Here is a 17,304-nt window from a genome sequence, read left to right as displayed (position 1 = left end):
GAAAATGCTTGAAGCAAGAATTTACAAGGCAATAGGGAGGAAATAGGGAGGAGGCCAGTAACAGCAGAGAGCTCTTGGGAGCCTGCTTGGGAAGATAAGACCAGAAAAACAATTAGAAACAGATGGCAGAAGAAGCTTGTCTGTCAGGAGAGAAAACATAGACTTACATCTAGGGGCTTGATCTCCTTCAGTTATTGTAAGGAGATGAAGAAGTAGCTATGTACATTTTTTTCACAGTTTGACTCCGGAAGTTGGGGATTTCAGTAAGGTCCATCAAAAGGCTGCAGTCAAGAAGAAGCAGTCACCCGAGTTGTTCCAACTTCCTGCTGGCCTTTGTGAATGAACTGAGGTGGGTTCCTTGTCATGGGGCTATCCTAGGAGAGCAAGTGGGTTTACCAGCAAAGTGCAATGATTCCTGAGAACTCCTACTGAAGGTGGGCAGAGAGAAGCCACCCTGGGCTCTTGAGTGACTGAGTGAAGTGAAGTCTGGAGGAAGACAATTGGGCCGTACAAGTGTTGATTAGAAAGCATGAGACCTTACTGACATGATATGATGATGGTGTGGCAATCAATATCTTAAGAGTTTTATTACTTTTCATCTTTTCACACCAACTTTTTTTTTATTGTTATACTTTAAGTTCTAGGGTAACTGTGCACAGCAGGTTTGTTACATATGTATACATGTGCCATGTTTGTTTGCTGCACCCATTAACTCATCATTTACATTAGGTATTTCTCCTAATGCTATCCCTCCCCCTGCCCCCCACCCCCCGATAGGCCCTGGTATGGGTGTGTGATGTTCCCCGCCCTGTGTCCAAGTGTTCTCATTGTTCAATCTGCCCCTATGAGTGAGAACATGTGGTGTTTGGTTTTCTGTCCTCGTGATAGTTTGCTCAGAATGATGGTTTCCAGCTGCATCCATGTCCCTGCAAAGGACATGAACGCACCTTTTTTATAGCTGCATAGTATTCCATCGTGTATATGTGCCACATTTTCTTAATCCAGTCTGTCATCGATGGACATTTGGGTTGGTTCCAAGTCTTTGCTATTGTGACTAGTGCCACAATAAACATATGTTTTTACACCAACTTTGAACAAGTTGCTTCCTTTGCTGTGGTTTGCTGAAAATTAATGAGCAATTTCTGTTTACTCTTGATGAACTGAATACCTCCATTTGCTCTGACTCCTCTTGAAACCCAGCCTCAAAGCTTAGAACTCAGTCCACCCAACATCTCAGATTTCACTATATAGGTAACAGACCGCCCCTCCCCTTATAATAATAAGAGTTATTAATTTAAATGCTCTTCATACTTTGGAGGAGGGTATAATTGATGCTTATATTAATGGCACAAGGGGAGAGAAATGAGTGCTCTTTTCTGTTTAAAGTCCACCAAAGAACATTTGTGAGATAGAGGGAACTTGGTAAAGAAGGTAATTATGGGAATGTCTAATTTTCCAGGTTGACCAGATTGTCCAGATTTCCAATTCCTTGCTAGTAATAACATTCATTAATGCCTCTCATTTACTACTGTCACCCAAATTAATTTTTGAAATATGGAGATAATCTCAGCTCTGTTCTTTGCAATTACAAACGTCTCTCCACCATAGTTCATATAGAAAATTTAATTTAAAAATAACAGCATTCCAAATACATAAGTATACAGGCTATGGTTTTGAAATTATGACTTAAAGGAAAAATTTGCCCAGACAAGTTTTAAAAAAGCAAGTCACAATAAATAATGCAGTTTTGGATTCTAATCCAAACTGTAAAATAAATATCTATGAGCTTACACTGATATAAATAAATGACTGAGTAAAATAAGTGAGGGAGAGAAGGCAAATGTCCCATGCAGAATTCTAAATAACATATGTAGAAATTCTGCCCTCAAGCAGGGGAGCCTAACTCTTCACTCCTGAGGTCTGAGCTAAAACGTGATTAATAGTAACTTCTTCCAAAGAGCACAGTGTTGAAAGGAGTGGGGGAGTAATTTTACAGTGGAAAACACAAAAAACATCACCTTGCCAAGTGATAAAAATGAACATCAACAGCGATAGTCACGTTTCTAGTACATATTCTTAACATGATGTGATACAATTGGCAATTCACCTCGGTGGCCTCCCTGCGATAACCATAATCCCAGTTTAATCATAAGAAAAAACATAGAAAAATTCCAATAGAAGGGCTGTGTTAGGCCATTCTTGAGTTGCTACAAAGGAATACCTGAGGCTGGGTAATTTATGAAGAAAAGAGGTTTAGTTGGCTCATGATTCTGCAGACTATACCAGCATGATGCTGGCATCTTATTGGCTTCCAGAGATGCCTCAAGGGACTTTTACTCATGGCAGAAGGTGATGGGAGAGCAGGCAAGTTACATGGTGAGAACAGAAGCATGAGAGTGAGCGGGAGAAGAGGTCACACACTCATAAACAGCCATATCTCTGAGAATTCATTCACTATAGTGAGGACAGTACTAAGGGGATCACGAGAAATTTGCTCCCATGATCCCATCACCTCTCACCAGGCTCCACCTCCAATACTGGAGATTATAATTCAATATGAGATTTAGAGGGACCAACATCCAGACTATATCAAGGGCATTCTACAAGACACCTGTCCAGTGTTTCCAAACCTGTCAATATAAAAAAAGAAAAATCTGAGAAACTGTCACATAAACAGGAGCCAAAAGACACATGACAATTAAATGTGGTATGGTATCCTGGGTGGGATCTTGGAATGGAGGAAGGACATGGGGTCAAAACTAAGGACATCTTAATACAGTATGGCCTTTAGTAATAACAATTTACCAGTGTTGGTTTATTACTTATGACCTATGTACCATAGTAATGTAAGACGTTAATAGTAGGAGAAACTGGGTATGGGAGATACAGAAAGTCTCTGTATCACCTTCACAATTTTCCTGTAAATATAAAACTCTTCTAAAGTAGTTAAATAAATAAAAAGTTTATTTTTAAAAAATCAAGTCACCAAAAATGTATTGTGGGTCTACTTACGTAAAAACAAACTAATTCTAAATTATGCATGTAATATATGTCAATATCAATACAGATACTTGGCAAAATCCAAAAGAGGGCATGTCTAGTTACTGACTTGATTAGTTCTAGAGGAAGGAAGTGAGATTTTTGGATAAGGAACAATTAATGGGACTTTTATTTTTACTATACATAGTTACAAGTTTTGCAAATATGTATGATATACATGTATTATACATATATAATATTTAAATATGTAAATATGTATGATATAGTTATACATATAATTAAAATTGAACATGAAAAATGAAAAGCACTCAAGTAAAATGAATATGTTTCTAACCTTACATCCTTTTTTTGCTCTTAAAGCCAAGTGTAATGGAGACAGTAGCAGTGGGGAGATTGAGTACAAGTAACTGCAGCTCTTGATCTGAAATCTCTAAAAGTATCCCTATTCAGTCCTTCAGCAGACCCATACTTCTCTCTCCAAAGTTAGACTGGCATCCTCATAAGATCAGATCATGTTTTGAAGTATGTAAGAAAGGTTATGGGCTACTTGGTTTGGGTCTTTCCTGTGAGGATACTTCAGCCTCAAGGATTTCGTTTCTTAAAAGTGAACTGAATTAGTTTGCATCTTAGAAATTAGCCAAAGTACCAGGATGTTTCTAGCTGGGATGATAGCATTGTTTGGCCTCCCCAAAGCCTTATTCAGCTCAGCTATTCCAAATTGTTAATGGCTTCCTTCCAGAGTGGCTGGGGCTGTCTGAGATGATTTCGGAGTCACTTCAAGGGCATGTCACTTTCCTACAAGTGCAGATATGAAGCCTAGAAGAACTGATTGTTACAATAGGTTCCAGTTACAATAGACTTGGCCTTGGCCACAAGGTGGATTGGAGGAAGGATAAATCAACCTTCCTCACTATGGGGCTGCTGAGAGGCAGCCCGCAGCCCATCAAGAGTGTGATGAACTTGAATCCAATCAAGTCTGACATCCAGATTGAAAGGGTTTCTCTGGGAAAGGAAGATGGTGGCATGTAGAAATGGTATGGCAGCAGGAGTCTCTGGAAGGGAGAGTTATTATTATTATTGTTATTATTATACAATTGCCTTTATTAAAGGATACCTGTTCAGGTTGAAGCAGGAACCTATCCATCTCTGTTACACTCTTAACAATGAAGCCAGGGGTAGCCCACATAATATAAACAAAGTTTCCCAGTTGAGCAGTCAAAGTCTGGTTTGAAGCTTTTACTCAAATTTTATTGTCTTGGTTTCCTATGACTGCTATAACAAATTACCACAAACTTGGTTGCTTGAAACAGCACAGTTTAATTCCCTTCTAGTTCTGGAAGTGCCAAGTCTGAAACCAGTCTCACTGGGCTAAAGTCATGGTGTCAGTAGCACCGGTCCTTTCTAGAGACTCTAGGTGAGTGTATTAGTCCATTTTCATGCCGCTGATAAAGATATATCTAAGACTGGTCAATTTATAAAGGAAACGGATTTAATGGTGAACTCACAGTTCTACATGGCTGGGGATGCCTGACAATCATAGTGGAAGGCAAGGAGGAGCAAGTCACATCTTATGTGGACAGTAGCAGGCAAAGAGAGAGCTTGTGCAGAGAAACTCCCTTTTTAAAACCCATCAGATCTCATGAGACTCATTCACTATCATGAGAACAGCATGGGAAACCCCCACCCCCATGATTCAATCATCTCCCACCAGGTCCCTCCCACAACATGTTGGAATTATGAGAGCTTCCAGATGAGATTTGGGTGGGGACACAGAGCTAAATCGTATCAGTGAGAATTTGCTTCCTTACCTTTTCCGGCTTCTAGAGGTCACCTGTATCCGTTGTATTTTCTGCAGCTCAGGGGCCACATGGGTACCTAGACCTTAGCTCTCACCAGGTCTCTGGCAAGACCAAGTCTAGACAAAACTTGCTGTTGAGAAGGGGACCCTCACTCGGCACCAGGTTTTAGTCTCTTTAGTTCGGGACTCAACAGGTCCAACCTGTAGGTTAGAGACATAAACAGACAAGGTTGAGGAAGGCAAGTGCCAAGGCAACCCAGGTGCCCTATGCGACTGACTTGCCAGGGAGAGTAGATCCTGGGTCTCATTTTGTTCTCCTTCCTCAGCATCCTCAAAGCCCTGCATGTTATTTTAGTAATAAAACCTCAAATTTTTTAGCACTGTTATTTCATTGAACTTACCCAATTTCTGTGCCACAGGTATTATTACTTTTCCTACTTTCCAGATAAAGAAATTTGGAGAGGGAAAGTGACCTGCTCAAGGTTACTGCAAGCAACTAGTAGTCTGCAGCTCAGACTGCATGGTGCTCTCAGATCTCACCATAAGAGATGTCAGCAATTTGAATATCTGATGCATTTTCAAGAGGAGTGGAGTTATTGCTCATATTAATAGCAAAAGAGGAGTGAATGTGTCTTCTTTTCCGGATAAAAGAAAACCAGACAAAAAAAAAAAACACCTGCATACAAATGTTCACACATGGGACCAGGCATCCCATTTATCATCACTGAAAGGTGCCTGAACCACAAAAATCTTTTTGAACAATAAGCTTGTCCTGGAATGTTGCCCTTCTTCGCAATGGTCTTCAGAGCATAAGTATTCCCTGCAAGCCCAGAATATTTTAATGCATGTTTTATATAACCAGCCATTAGGCAAATGTTCTAAGTGACTCCAGTAAGCTACTTTTACCATATATAACCTGCTTTTTAAAAAACAAGAGTGATTAAGAGCAACAACATAAATCAGCTATTTAACCCACAAAATTCCATTTTGTATAATAGAATTATGAGAGTGTATGTTTCAACAATCTATTAGAAGAACTTTCAACAATCTACTAGAAGAAAAATTGCTGCCTTGAGTATGTTTTTTATTCCTTCCTAGTGTCTAGCACAGGAGCTTGCAACAAAGTAAATGAAATGTTCAGTAAGTGTTTCACCCACCAGACGTAGTTAGCAACACCTTCATTAGTGTAAATATCAGTTAGCTTCTAAATGAGATGTCTTTCTTAAACACCTATCATGATGTTACTTTTCATTACACATAAGATGCAGATTTTTAGCATGTTCAAAGTTCTTTGAAATCTGGCTCCAGCCCACCTTGCCAACTTCCTTCCCTACATACCGCAACTATATGATATTGACTTATCCCTTCAAAATGCTTGAACTTTCTTGCCTCCATGCTTTTGTTCATTTTTGTTTTTTTCTACCTAACATGTTCTTTTTCCCTTGTCTGTTACAATCCCTTCACAACCAAATTCAAATTCAATTTTCTCTGTGAAGCCATATCCAGTTGTTACTACTCAGAATAAACTCTACCCGATCTTTGGCCCAGGTTATCAACTGTGTGTAGTTCTAACGTAGCACTTACCACAGTCTGCTGTAGGTTCCAGTTAGGTGTGTATATTTTCCTCCACATTCCACCATTCTCTGCTTCTTGAAGACACAGTCTCTTGCCTTGTGTTCTTTTGAATTTTCCAGTTACCAAGAAAGTCACATATGTTAAATGCTCAATAAATATTTATTTAATGCAGTGGTTTTGGAACTGAGCTGATGTGTTAATAAAGCCTCTCACGTGGTTCCATTGTGGGCAGAGATGAGCCTTAAGGTCTGTTAGCTGGAAGGTAGCCCTCCCCTAACTCACAGTTTTTCCCAGCCTTGATCACTCACATCTCTGAAGACAAATCCTTGCACCTGGAAAAGTTTTGACTTCACCATGACTTTGAAGTGAACTTTAACTTCTAAAGAAATCTGTGATGACACAAAAGGCAGGTAAGATATATAGTTGAGAGATCAGCCCCTACATGTGGAAGTGGTTTGTTGTACTCTGGAATATACCTGTGGAAAAGGTAGTCTTGAAAATGTGAGTAGCAGATGCTCCTGTTCATACACATGCAGTTGACTGATTATGGTGTGCAATCACTTCTCAAATTCAAAATCAGTTGTCTTCCAGACGTGTTTCCCTTAATCAGGTCTGTGATGCCAACATATGGATTGGCAGACCATACCTGTTATGCAGCTTTGTGGAGGCTTGCCCTAGGCTGTCATGCCTAGCTTCCTGTCCTCCTGTGTTTATAGGTAGAATAGGTAATGTTTCTCTATGCCAGTACAGCTAGTTCCTATGAAGCAAGACTACTGGCCCTATGTTAGTGGTTAAAACATGTATTACTGGGCTCTATCCCCTGAGTTTATGATTCGGTAGGTTTGGGATTAAAAACCTGAGAATTTGCATTCCTAAATTCCCAGGTGATGCCGATGCTGCTGGACTAGTGACCACATTTTGAAAACCACTTCTCTGGAAACAAGAACAAAAAGAGAATAGAAAGAAAAATAATTGATTTGATTCTTAAAGTGGTATAGATTAAGGTTATAATTGCTTATAAAGGCTATGAGGAGAGAGGAGTGGCTATGATTCTTTTTTTTTTTTTTTTTTGGAGACAGTCTTGCTGTGTCCTGTCACCCAGGCTGGAGTGCGTGGCAAAATCTTGGCTCACTGCAACCTCCGCCTCACAGGTTCATGCAATTCCCCTGCCTCAGCCACCTGAGTAGCTAGGATTGCAGGCAGGCACCACCACACTGAGCTTATTATTTTGTATTTTTAGTAGAGACAGGGTTTCACCATGTTGGCCAGGCTGGTCTTGAACTCCTGACCTCAAGTGATCTGCCCACCTCAGCCTCCCAAAGGTGGCTATGATTCTTAATGTTTCAAGAGCTGTTTCATGGCTAGCTAATGTTACCTTTTAGCGACAAAAAATAAGGAGTAAATGTGTATATGATTTGTACTCTAAGCTTCTCTGAGATCTGAGTGTGTGGATGGAGTTATGCCGTGAGATGAGAATTTAAAAGACAATTATATGTCTCTGCTACAGAGTTTTATTTTGTCACAAGTGTGAAGCTTTATCATATAATAAAAGTCTTTTCTAATAAAAAAACCAACTGTGCTTAGCATGATCCTTACCAAACGCATAAAGCTCAAGGCCTCTGCCTGAACCTCTAACAGATGGAAGGCTCTTAGCTGCCTCCAGAAGGTGTTATACAATGAGACGAGTGAATGGAGAAAATATAAAACAAAACAAACAAACAAACAAAAAACTGTTTCCCTGACTTACAACTATCAGTGTTATCTACTGTTTGCATCAAGTAATAACTCTCCAGTAGGACATTAAATAGTGCTTAAAAAAAAAAAGCCCAAGGACAAAAGATTATTCAACCCTGTGTTTTCTTAATAACCCAACAGAACTCATCACCTGCCATAGTCCCAGAAAGTTGCAGTCACAGGCTATGACTGAAAAGATTAAAAATGAATCTAAGAGATGATTCCACCATCACGAAGTGACACTTTATTTTGTGAATACAGGAAAGGCAGAGCTGGCAAAACAAATGCTAACACAGCATTAAGGGAGAACAGGAGTACAGAGAAGCAGGTGGTTGGAGAATCAAATTCCTGTACAGAGTAAACACTTAAGCTGATGCCAACACGAAAACGAGGCAAATCCTTAGAATTCTAGTAACAGAAGAACAGGATTTAAGGCTTTACAAATGTTGGACTGGTGCTTTTCTAAGTCTTCAAATTCATTTTTTTCAGCTTTTTCTTCCCAAGCTTGTCCTTATAAATATCTAGCCTGATCTGTTCTATCCAGTAGCACATGGAGATATAAGACAGGATAGTAAAGGGCTGCACTTTTTAACACCAAACAGCCAGGGACTTTGGGAGGGTGGTTTCTATATCTCGGCTGGCCCCATCCAGGCAGACACTGAAAAAAATACATACTAGGGGCAGGGAGGAGAAGAGTGGCACCTACAAGGAGGACAGGAGACACATTTACTTAGAGCAGTTATGTCTCTCAGGTAAACTCCCCAACTATATAAAAGTTGGCCACTTAAGAGTTCGGTGGGGCTGGGTGCAGTGGCTGATGCCTGTAATCCCAGCACTTTGGGAGGCTGAGGCAGGCAGATCACTTGAGGTCAGGAGTTCGAGACCACCCTGGCCAACATGGTAAAACCCCGTCTCTACTAAAAACACAAAAATTAGCTGGGCCTTGTGATCCCAGCTACTCCAGAGGCTGAGGTGAGAAAATCACTTGAACCTAGGAGGTGGAGATTGCAGTGAACCGAGATCACACCATTGCACTCCAGCCGGGGTGACAGAGCATGAATCCGTCTAAGAAAGAAAGAAAGAAAGAAAGAAAGAAAGAAAGAAAGAAAGATAGAAAGAAAGAAAGAAAGAAAGAAAGAAAGAAAGAAAGAAAGAAAGAAAGAAAGAAAGAAAGAAAGAAAGAAAGAAAGAAAGGAGGGAGGGAGGGAGGGAGGGAGGGAGGGAGGGAGGGAGGAAGGAAGAAAGGAAGAAAGGAAGAAAGGAAGAAAAAAGAAAGAAAGAAAGAAAACCGTTCAGTGCTATCCCTGGAGTCAGAAACAGTGGAGATGCCCCATCTCCTACCTCCTTTTTTTCTCTCTGCAGGGGGAAATAATCTTGTGCAACCCTGATTTAAGAGATTCTCTAGATCTCTTTGTTTTTCACCCAGCAAAAGATATAAGATCTTTTTAAATTGCACTTTTTTAAGTACTAAAATGTTCTTTTGAGGCCCCTTTAGGGGAGATATTTAGATATTCTTTCTTTTATAATCCAAATTCTTGTCTGTTAAATGCAAGAAAAAAATTCTAAAAAACAATTTTTAAAAAGATCCAACTTAAATACATCTGGTGAAACTAAGCATAATTTATTTTAAAATTAGATTTAAAATGTTTACAGTGCTTGTCCCAACTTTTCTAGATGTTACAACAAGTAAACACTACTAGATCAAATTTAATTTGGTTTAGTGTTTTAACCAACTTACACCTTGATTTTCTTTTTTCCTTATAACAAGATTCACTCCAGTATGGTGGGGGGTGGGGGGTGGTCTTAGAAGTGTTAATTTTAGCTTTTCTTTTCAATGCAAACCCATGCACCAAGACACTTCCTTATTGTAAACTGAGTTAGATAAACTTTCAGTGTAGCTCTGCTTTATTAAACCAGGAAGTTTATACACCCTAACGAAAAGAGTATGTATTTCCATTTCATGTTGGCATCAGTGGTGGTACTGTGTATAATATTGTTAGTACTGGTAGCTGGAATTCTCCATGGGAGATAGATGAAAGACGGATGACAATAAAAAGGGTATCAGAAACTAAAAACAAAATGTGAGATGGACTCTAGAATCAAGGGCACTATTTATTAAGGCAGAAACTTGGGATTTGATCTTCCAAGCTCAGAGGAGACTGAAATTGGGGCTCCCTAAATAGCACAGCAGGTAGCAGGAGGAAACAGGACAAGCTCAGAGAAAGGAAGAGTTTCCCCAGATTCCAGATCTGCAGGAAGAAGAAGTGCTTTATGGAATGTGCAGTGCTTTATGTATTGTTCAAAAGTAGTTTTCGGTATAATTTTGAATGCCAGGGAAATGTGTTGGTTTAGCTCCTGTTTAGGGGACTGAATGATACAAGTTATAGTTCAGTCAAGTTAAATTAAAGAACGAACCCGTGTCGGAGTTGACATTTGATCCCTATAATACCAAGCCTTGTTTGATTCTTCTAAATTATTTGTGTTAACAAAGGTGATGTTAATGGCTTCCACCTTCCTTTTCATGCAAATGATAATTTTGTCTTTGCCAGTTCTGTGCCTGGAGTTGTTGCACCGATTTGGATAATGAGGGAGAAGGAGAAGCAAAAACAACCAAACTAATTTGATGGATTTACACTGGAAGGACAGAGAACTACTTGCAGAAGAGGAGACTAGATTATGAAAGTAAGGGGAGATGGGCAAGAAAAATGAAGTCTAGCTCAGGACAAATTTGGAGAAAGCTTCAGAGTACATTTTGAGAGAGAAGGACAAAGACTAGAATAATTCATTTTGCTGAGATGAGAAGGACTTAGGGATATAGACAGCAAAGAGGATTTCAAATAATTTTGTGCTGGATCATGTATGCTGTGAAAAGACTCACTCAACATTCCCAGCAAAATCCCAAGAGCCAAGCACTCTTCTTCCTTGTTTTCCCTATGAAACCCTTTTCTTTGCTTGTTTTTCTTATGGCACAATTGATCAAGTCTCATTTGGAAATATTTTTCCTTGCATTTCCAGGGAGTCTACTACAATACAAATTCATACAAATCTGTAACAACCTCCCATTGCCATCAGTTAGGATTGCATTTGACTGCATATAACACATAATCATCTTCAGTGAGTTTATTTTTTCTATGTAACTAGAAGTCTAGAAATGGGCAGATCTGGGGAAAGTGCAATTTCTCAAGGAAATATTCCTGTCTTTAGGATACTTTTTTGAAGATGGCCATTTCACCTTCAGATATTGAAACTGTGTTCCAGATGGAAGAAGGATGAAAAGAGAAATGAACAGAGGCATATGCCAGATGAGTCTATCTCTTTAACCAGAGAAACAACAACTTTCTATATCTGATAGACCTTCCCTTAAATTTCTACCACAATCATGTCACCTGGCCAACCCCTAGTTGGAAGTGAACCTGAGAGAGAAAGCATTTTATATGTGCACATTACTCCCCCACCAAGCAAAATAGAGCTTCTGTAAATACAAAGAAGGAGGAATAAGATAATGAATATTCAGTAGGCTGCTAGTCATGTCTGCCACTTTTCTAGCTTGCTACATTAAGCTGGATATACAGATGGAGACTGGTAGACACTTATTATGTTCTTCCCCCACACTTACATCTATAAATTTGTAGTCTGTTATCCTCAGTTTTATACTTTTTATGTCTGTCAAGGTATCCTAGATAGTATTGCTAATTTTATATATCCTGTTAACTAGATCAAGCTGGAGAAGTCTGCCTTTTCCACCAAACTGAGACCTTTATGAAATATATGAAAAGTTGAAAAATTTAGCCAGAATATTTGAATATATCAAGAAACCAGTAGATATTCTACAACTGAAATATATAATACCTAAGATTAAGAATAAATTAGATGAGTCCAACAGCAATTAGACACAGCAGAAGACTCAATTATTGAACTCAAAGATAGGTGAATAGAAAATATTTAAGTTTTAAGACAAATATTTAAACAACTGAACAAACAGAGCTTAATAGTTGTATAGGATCTCTCCAAAAGTTCTAATGCATATTTAGTTGGACTCCCATAAGACAGAAGAGAGAAGAGGGCAGGAGCAATAATCTAAAACATAATGGTTGAGAATTTTTGAAATTAATGAAATGTTTCAGTTCACAGATACAAAAACATCAGTGAAGCACAAGCTAAATAAACATAAAGAAAGGAGACCTAGGCACATCAAGTCAAACTACAGAAAAATTAAAGACAAAGATAAAATCTTAAAAGGAGCCCAAGAAAATAACTGCCATAGTAGTATCTTAAACTCAATAAAAATTTATTTCAAAAAGGAAAGGAAATTAGTTTTTTCTTTGTTTTAGGAAAACAAAAATTAAGAGAATTTATGACCAACAGGTCTGTACTAAAAGAAATAGCAAAGGGAATGCTTTGGAAAGCTCAAAAATTATCCCAGCAAGACACACGAAAATGCCATTTGAAATAAAGAGAACTAACTGGAAATGATAAATATGTTGGCAAACATAAAGTAATAGCGATGGTATAGGCAATAGTAGAAATGACTCAAAAAGTGTAAAACAAAGATGCTTGATAAAAATAATACAAAAGATGGAAGGAGGTAAATGGACTTAAAGTGTTTTAAGTTATATTATATATAGGAGATTATAGGAGAAATGATAAAGGTAAACATTTTTATTAGACTTTAATAATTTGAAAATGTAAGTTGTAATTGCTTGAGTAAAAAAATAGAAAAATACATAATTAGCAAATGAATAGCAAGGAAAATGAATGATAAAAATATCTGATTAATCTAAAAGGAGGGAAGATAACAGAATATAATATATATTAGTAAATTAGAAATCAATAGTAATACATAAATATATAATATATGTATAAACCCAGTTTAATAAAGTAAATGGACTGAATCTTTTAAGTAAAAACATTATAGTACAAAATTATTTTTAAAAAGAAAAAGTCTCCACTGTTGTACTTTCAAGAAAAAAACTAATATGAACACAGAAAGGTTGATACACAAAATGATGGAAAATATCCTATACAGGCTGGCTGTGGTGGCTCACGCCTGTAATCCCAGCATTTTGGGAGGCTGACGCCTGAGAATCATTTGAACGTGGGAGGCAGAGATTGCAGTGAGCCCAGATTGCGCCACTGCACTCCAACCTGGACAACAGAGTCAGACTCTGACACAAACAAACAAACAAATGGAATATCCTATGCAAACACTGACCAAAAGAAAGTTGGTATAACTATGCTAATAACAGACAAAATAGGCTTTAAGACAAAAAATATTATGGAAGATATAAAGGATATTTTCTATTGGCAGAGGGATCACTTCAGCAGAGTGGCATAATCCTAAATCTGTAAGCACCCAATAACATAGCTGCAAATTATATAAATGAAATTTACTAACAAATGAAAGAAAAACTAAATAAATCAACAGTTTTACAACTATGGTAAAAAGGTTTTAACATATCTCTCTTAATGGTCTCTATCAATCAGGCAAATTATAATCTGCTCCCAGATAAAGATTTAGAAAATGTGAAAAACAAAATTAACCAACTTGACCTAAAGTCGTATATATGACCTAAGTGTCATATATAGAACACAGAACCAATGTTGCCACATTGACATCTTTTCATTCTCACATGACACATTTACCAAAATAAACAATAATGCTGGCTCATGAAGAAAGTCTTAAAAAAGTCTAAATGACTGAAATTATTCAAAAAAATCTTATATGTTTACTGAAAGAAGTAGGTTAAAAATCACCCTCTCCAATAGCCTTTTTTGGTTAAGTTTTTGTTTTTTTAATAATTAAGTTATACTAAATTGTATATATTTTGTTGATGTTTGGATAAAAATGTATTAGTTAATAATTGTTCATTTCTTTGTTCCTCTATGTTATACACTGGTGGATTTTCTCAATTTTATCTTCCAAGGAACTGTTCTTTCTTCAGTTTCTCCTGTCTATTCTTTTTTGAATTCTTTTATTTCAGCTCTAATGTTCTAATGGTTTTTAATGTCTACCTTTAATCTTTCATAACTTGTAATTCTTCCAGATGTTAGTTCCTCCTTTGGCTTTTTGAGAATTTTAAACATCCAGTGTTTATTTTAAAGTCTTTTCCAAATACCTCAATCATCTCTATATTGTCAGGAATAAACAGTCCCATCTGCTGGTTCTTTTGACGCCGAAGTCCTTTCTTGGCACTGGAATCCTCATACATCTTGCTTCATTTCTTTCTCCCCTCCCATCTACTATTGGAATGATCACATTTTTTTTTTAAATTCCACCTTGTCTTGTGCTCCCTTGGGCTGGAAGTTTTATTTTACATTTTTATTTTTGAGATGGTTATACTCAAATTTTTAACATACATGATTAATTTTAAAATGTCAAGTGGTGTCATCTCCACATTCACAGCAGATTTGCACCGCTTCAAAACTACATGGGAACACTTAAGCCTCCAGTCATGTTGGAAGCTTAACTAGTAGTGAACTTTTCCACAAACCATGAACAGCTAGAAAACTGGGTAAATATGTGAAATAACTTTCTGGAGATTGGGCAATCTGCTGTACAGTACTGTGTTCCCTAAAAAAAGGAGAGCCATGAAATGAAACTAATGAGCATCCCGGCTTTCTCCCTGGGCATTTTCTGTCCTGAAGCACAGGACAGAGAGGAGTGGGACCTAAGCGGAGCATGGAGGTTTTGCTGCACTGAGAGACTGGAGGACTGAAAGCTAACACGGCTGAACTCTGATGAACAGAATACTATAAGGAAGGAAACCACAAATGGGAAGAATTGCAGAAATCTGCTGTTTTAGTCCATTTAGGCTACTATAACAAAATTCCATAAACTGAGTAGTTTATAGATAGCAGAAATGTATTTCCCACAGTTCTGAAGGCTGGGAAGTCCAAGATCAAGGCTGCAACAGATACGGCATTTGATAAGGACCTGCTTTCCAGTTTGTAGGTGACAACTTCTTGCTCTATCCTCACAGGCTGGAAGGGGTGGGGGTGGGGGGCTCTCTGGGGCCTTTTTCATAAGGTCACTAGTTCCATTCATGAGAGTAGAGTCCCAATCATCTCTGAAAAGCCCTACCTCTTTTTAAAAAAAATTTATTTATTTTATTTATTTGTTTTTTTATTATACTTTAAGTTCTAGGGTACATGTGCACAACGTGCAGGTTTGTTACATATGTATACATGTGTCGTATTGGTGTGCTGCACCCATTAACTCGTCATTTATATTAGGTATATCTCCTAATGCTATCCCTCCCCCCACCCCCTCCCCACAATAGGACCCGGTGTGTGATGTTCCCCTTCCTGTGTCCAAGTGATCTCATTGTTCAATTCCCACCTATGAGTGAGAACATGCGGTATTTCGTTTTCCGTTCTTGCCATAGTTTGCTGAAAATGATGGTTTCCAGCTGCATCCATGTCCCTACAAAGGGCACAAACTCATTCTTTTTTACGGCTGCATAGTATTCCATGGTGTATATGTGCCATATTTTCTTAATCCAGTCTGTCACTGATGGACATTTGGGTTGATTCCAAGTCTTTGCTATTGTGAATAGTGCCGCAATAAACATATGTGTGCATGTGTCTTTATAGCAGCATGACTTATAATCCTTTGGGTATATACCCAGTAATGGGATGGCTGGGTCAAATGGTATTTCTAGTTCTAGATCCTTGAGGAATCGCCACACTGTTTTCCACAGTGGTTGAACTAGTTTACAGTCCCACCAATAGTGTAAAAGTGTTCCTATTTCTCCATATCCTCTCCAGCACCTGTTGTTTCCTGATTTTCTAATGATTGCCATTCTAACTGGTGTGAGATGGTATCTCACTGTGGTTTTGATTTGCATTTCTCTGATGGTGAGTGATGATGAGCATTTTTTCATGTGTCTGTTGGCTGTATGAATGTCTTCTTTTGTGAAGTGTCTGTTCATATCCTTTGCCCACTTTTTGATGGGGTTGTTTGATTTTTTTCTTGTAAATTTGATTGAGTTCTTTATAGGTTCTGGATATTAGTCCTTTGTCAGATGAGTAGATTGCAAAAATTTTCTCCCATTCTGTAGGTTGCCTGTTCACTCTGATGATAGTTTCTTTTGCTGTGCAGAAACTCTTTAGTTTAATTAGATCCCATTTGTAATTATACTACAAGTCTACAGTAACCAAAACAGCATGGTACTGGTACCAAAACAGAGATATAGACCAATGGAACAGAACAGAGCCCTCAGAAATAATACCACACATCTACAGCCATCTGATCTTTGACAAACCTGACAAAACCAAGAAATGGGGAAAGGATTCTCTATTTAATAAATGGTGCTGGGAAAATTGGCTAGCCATAAGTAGAAAGCTGAAACTGGATTCTTTCCTTACTCCTTATACAAAAATTAATTCAAGATGGATTAGAGACTTAAATGTTAGACCTAAAACCATAAAAACCCTAGAAGAAAACCTAGGTAATACCATTCAGGACATAGGCATGGGCAAGGACTTCATGTCTAAAACACCAAAAGCAACAGCAGCTGCCCTACCTCTTAATTCCATTACTGGTGGTTTAGAATGTCAACATATGAATTTTAGGGAAATACAACCTATCCCATATTCCATATTGTTTTTCAACCATAGCATCTATGCAGAAAGGGATTCCCTTAATATTTTTCCTAAACACTGAGCTGCATAGGTAAAGCAAGATGCCATGAGGGCAAGGAAAAAACAACTACTGACATTTGTGGGTTGAATAATTCCCACAGCTCACATAAGTCTGGGAGAATTTTGTGTTCCAACTAGCCAGAGTGGAGAGACCTTGCGGAAAAGCCAACTGTTCAGTATAAATTTGTTTCTTGAATAATAACTCTTAATAAGTAGCCTACATGTGCCACTCTCCTAATCACAGAAATCCCACTGCCTCTCCTTTGTTCATCCATAGTGTTGATAAAATGGTGACAGTTAGTAAAAGACACATTCACATTTGTGATTTCTGTTGCCATCTGCACACAGTCAGTCCCAAATCATTTACCCCTTCTGCCCGGACTCAGCTATCTATTGGACATGTCCACTCACAAACATCACAAACACCTCAAATGAATGGAACTCATTAAGTAATGCAAGAATGAATTAAAATAACATACAATGCTATAATATTATAATTTACTAATTGTTTCCCGTGTTTGTTTTATCTCTAGCTATATTGAAAATTTTTGAGG

This window comes from Chlorocebus sabaeus, chromosome 14 (assembly GCF_047675955.1).
Source record: "Chlorocebus sabaeus isolate Y175 chromosome 14, mChlSab1.0.hap1, whole genome shotgun sequence".
Lineage (NCBI taxonomy): Eukaryota > Metazoa > Chordata > Mammalia > Primates > Cercopithecidae > Chlorocebus > Chlorocebus sabaeus.
Note: the sequence above shows the minus strand (reverse complement) of the source record.